Here is a 4,762-nt window from a genome sequence, read left to right on the forward strand (position 1 = left end):
TCTAGCAAGAAATGTTTTATTCTGCAGTGTGAACAGATGTAAAATATCAGTTGTTAAATATCAGCTTCTCATAAAATTTGGACTGAAGGGTGATCAGAATACTATGAAAATCTCTTAGCACTGGTTAACCCTTTCCTAGCCTAGTCTCTGGATGGACTTGGGGGGCTTGTCTTGAGCGACTGACCAGAGCCATGAGCCCAGCCGGGAGCTGTTGTCAATGCGGGGAGGGAAGGACTCCTGGGGGCTGGCCCCCGCCTGCCCAGCTGGCTTTCCTGCTTCCCTGCTTTCCTCACTGGAAACAGGGTAGGGAGGCTCCCATACCAGGACTCTTCGAGGACCAATCAGCGGGCACTGCACTGTCATCTCACAGGCATGGGTGCCTGCAGCACACAGGCGCCCCTGAACACGATATAGCGTAGCAACTCTAATAAAGGCCTTACTTTCTTAGGTAAATCATCTTGTTACATTTGTTTGTAAACATGTTTAAAGAATGAACCTAGTCCTACATTTTTAGATTTTGATGATATAGCTATTTTGGATTGTATAAGTAGCAAATGTAACTTTTACTTTTTAAATGGCATATTAAAAAGCCAGCAAAAAAAAAAAAAAAAACTCCTCAAAGTGTACAAAATCAGCTATAAACATTATGAAATACAAGTTACAGTTTTATTTGCTCTATAGGAGTGTAAAAATTACAAAATTCTCATCAAAACTGAAAATAAGAGCAATGACATACCATAAGCACCCATACCCCTTAACTGACAAAAACATTTTAATTGACACCATCTGTTATACCTGCCAGTAGGCATGAGCTTATTAATTTCTGTGCTCACATACCTTTAACAATGTAAATTGCTTTCTTATTCTCTTTTATTCCTTCTTGCTTCCTTAATTAAGGCCTAAACACAGAGAGATCTTTTGTACATCATCGAGCCGTGTATGACTCCAAAATATTTTAGTGACTCTATGCCTGTGCTTACAACGGCCTCATTGTTGCTCAGCAACCTAAAACATTTATTTTTGTTTTCCTAACTTGCTATCATTTTCCTCTATTGACTGCTAATCCTTCTCAGTTTCTCCAAATCCTTCTCCACCCACTTATTTCTTAGTAAATTACTAATAAGACTTGAACATATCAGGAAATAACCATAAAGAATGAAGAGACTTGCCTGGGGTTATGCAAAAATTCATGACAATACTCAAATTAGGACTAGAGTCTTCTTACTCTCTCTAGTTTCAAAATTCCCAGTACCATGGGGCTATGTAAGTGGGCTGAATTCATTTATGACATGAGATTTTTCTAAGTTCTGTTTTCTAAGTTACAGTGGGAATTAAGCTTCTAATACATGAACCTTGGGGGACACAATTCAATCAATCCACTGTTGCTTTGTGTTGCTTCAGCCTCCACGGATTTGTCACCCCACTTCCCCTGGGTGATGGAGATGAAAAGATTACCCAAAGCCCATCTCTTCTGAGCAGTGAGAAGCCCGGAAGTGGTTAACTTCCCTTCCTCGGGAAATTAACACTGAATTGGGGTTCTCTTCCTGCATTTATTTTCCAGACCAGGAAGTTACAGGAAAAGAACAAAGGTGGGGTTATAGTTTAACAATATAGACTGGTAACTTTCAGTGAAACAAGCCAGATGACATTCCAGTAAGGCAAGTAAGTGGTCCTATCAACAACAGCTTGATCTTAGCAAACATTCCTTTTTTTTTTTTCCTTTTTGTCTTTTTTTTACTGACCGGTAATGGGATCGCAACCCTTGGTGTTGCGCCCGCACTGTGCTCAGCCAGTGAGCGGAACCGGTCTCCACATGGGATCCGAACCCTCCGCGCTCCCGCCGCGCTCTCAAGCGGCGCACTCTCCAATGCGCCACCGGGCCGGCGCAAACATTCCTTCTTAACAGCAATTTCTTTTTTTTTTTTTTTTAAAGATGACCGGTTAGGGGATCTTAACCCTTGACTTGGTGTTGTCAGCACCACGCTCAGCCAGTGAGCAAACCGGCCATCCCTATATAGGATCCGAACCCGGGGCCTTGGTGTTATCAGCACCGCACTCTCCCGAGTGAGCCATGGGCCGGCCCTTAACAGCAATTTCTCAGTATCTTTACATAACAATCAGTAACTAGTCTGTCTTTTGAGACAGCAACCTGCTGTGCCACAATTCTTATCTTGCAACAGAGATTTACAGCCTGAGGGAAATTTCCAGCCCCCCCCCCCAAGGTCAATATTTGAAACTGCAAGGCTTTGGAAAACCAGGCCCTGTGAAGTACATATGCTTTTTAGTATATTCCACAATCCACAGCACTCTAATTTGGCCTAATTGATATCTCATCTCCCCCACCTCTGCCATGTGGAACATGACTACCTGGGAATGAGCCTTCCCAGCACTGAGGGATCACAAAGAAAAAAGTAGAATCTTTCAACCAGAAAATAGATAATCAATGCTTCCATGAGGAATATTCATCAAAAGGGGGATATGATGATTCACAGCTGACTCAGCCACACAAGCATTTTTAAAAACATCAACAGCCTTGAAGGGGGCCTCAAGATTTGGGTGAGACATCTTGTTCTTAAACAAAGAATTCATGTAAGTTCTTAAAATTTTTGATGTACCAGTGAATGTATAGCTTGCTAACTCTGAGTAAGCTGTCCGGTTATCTTTAAGATTAGCCAAAGAATTATCCTGCACATAGGCATTTTTGCGTATGTGCTGTAATCTGTAACCAATGGTTGTAAATTCTGTATTTTACCTATAAGGCCCAGCATATAAAAATGTAGGAACACAGAATAAAAGAACACTCCTGTCCCTAAAGCTGATTTTTGTCAGGGCAAGTGAATACTCCTATGAACCACTGACTGATCTCAAATTGTTATTCAAGGAATAGAAATCAAAGACATAAGTGATGCCAGATTTTGGGCCATATATTCTTTGTTATATAGTACTTGCTTATATATATTTTTCTTTTTGGATATTTTATTTGCTTAGTTCTTAATGCTAGTTACCATATTGTTTAAATCATTTTAGTTATAGCCCACAGATTACAATTATGAATATGTATCTGATATTGATAACTGGCTTATTGGTTTCATTACCCAGCAATGCTTGGAAAGACAACTCTCTGATTAGAATACCAGACACTAGAGTGTATTTCCCAGCATTTGCAAAACAATACCATTTCTCAAACACTGAACTTTGCCCTATTTTAGCAAGAAGCAGAGCGGTTGCCGTTCCTATATCTCTCAGGATTGAGAAATGCCATAAGAAAGGGGAGACTGAAACTAACAGCCACAGATTTAATTTGATTTCATATTTTAAGATTAGAAATATGTATTTTGCTCAGTTTCATACTTAGCCTATAGCCCTTATGGCAATTAAACACGTAGAGTCTAGATAATGAGTGGGAACTTCTAACAGGGAATAAATTTCGGGAAGTAACTTAAAGAATGTTCTGTTTATCATAAAGAAAAATGTAGCCAGTTAAGCATAAAGTAATAGTAATCTAAACAACAGTCAAAAGTGGTTTAGTGTCACCAGATGCTTGCCTCTGCTTTTGCTTTCAAGATAACAGTATTGACACACAGATATAAGTTGTATTTTTTTTACAGGTTTTGAGAGTGGGGTGACCCAACCACAGTCATGTATATCACCTGGCACCCAGGCAAGATGATGCCAAGAACCAGAATAGATCAAGATTAGAGAAGATGCTGAAGCTTGCCAAAGAGCCAGCCAATCAGAGACATTCATGAGCTCTAACCCCCTACCTTTAGTTTTTGCCAGTAAAAACTCCTGATTGAAAGTTAACAGGGAGTTTGGATTTTAAGTGATAGCTTCTCATTCTCCCTGCTTGGTGCCATGGTATAAAGCTTATATTTTCTTTACTGTAATACCTAGTGTTCAGTGACTGGCTTAGCTGCGCATAGACAGACGGACCTTTTTTGATAATACTGCTTTATCCAATGCATTTTCAATCCTTCTGACAAGGAAAAAGTCTCATTTTTGTACCAGTGTTTAACACCTCTCTAACATTGCCTTTTTAAATAAAGAACAGTCAATCTCAAGCCTGGAGACTTGGCATAACCTTTTCTAGCTAGCATTTAATAGTAGCATTTTGCTTTTGTTGTGGCTATTTTCATTTATGTTAAATGATGCTGACTCTCCATTTCTAGTTTTCTATTTAAGTAAAAAAGTGAGTCTGGTTTAAAATAAAATATTAAGTAAATACTGTAAATGGTAGCATAGGGATATAGCAACGACAACAACAAAAATTGTGAAGCTGGTACTTGAAAGACCAACTCTGAGAATGCCGTATTGGTACAATCTATTACCAATGGTTGTCCATTGCAATCTTGGGTCTGCTAGGCCACAAAGAGCAATCAACAGCTGGTATGATAACTCTCCTGAGTCCTCTTTCCCCCTTGCATCCTCGGTAACTCAAACTCTTCCTCAGTTGCTGTTGTCATTTTTGGCTTCTAAATCTCAGAGTGCTATCTCTGAATTGCTATGGTCTAGAGTTTTTTTCCTCCCTACTTGTCCCAGCCTTCAGGAATCTGTTCCATCCCAGTCTTCTACTGCTTCCAAATTAAAGGAGAAATGTTTTCCCCTTCTGCAAGTGGTTATGGCTCTTTTGGCTAATCTTTGATAGTCTAGTGTTAAAGAACCCACAATTGTATTTTGATTTTTTCAAAGGGATCTTTGCAGTATGAGCTAGTTTACTATTTCAAGTTTTTTTTTTTTTTTTTTTTTTTTTAAAAGATGACCG

Source organism: Galeopterus variegatus, unplaced genomic scaffold (assembly GCF_000696425.1).
Source record: "Galeopterus variegatus unplaced genomic scaffold, G_variegatus-3.0.2 Scaffold421, whole genome shotgun sequence".
Taxonomy (NCBI): Eukaryota; Metazoa; Chordata; class Mammalia; order Dermoptera; family Cynocephalidae; genus Galeopterus; species Galeopterus variegatus.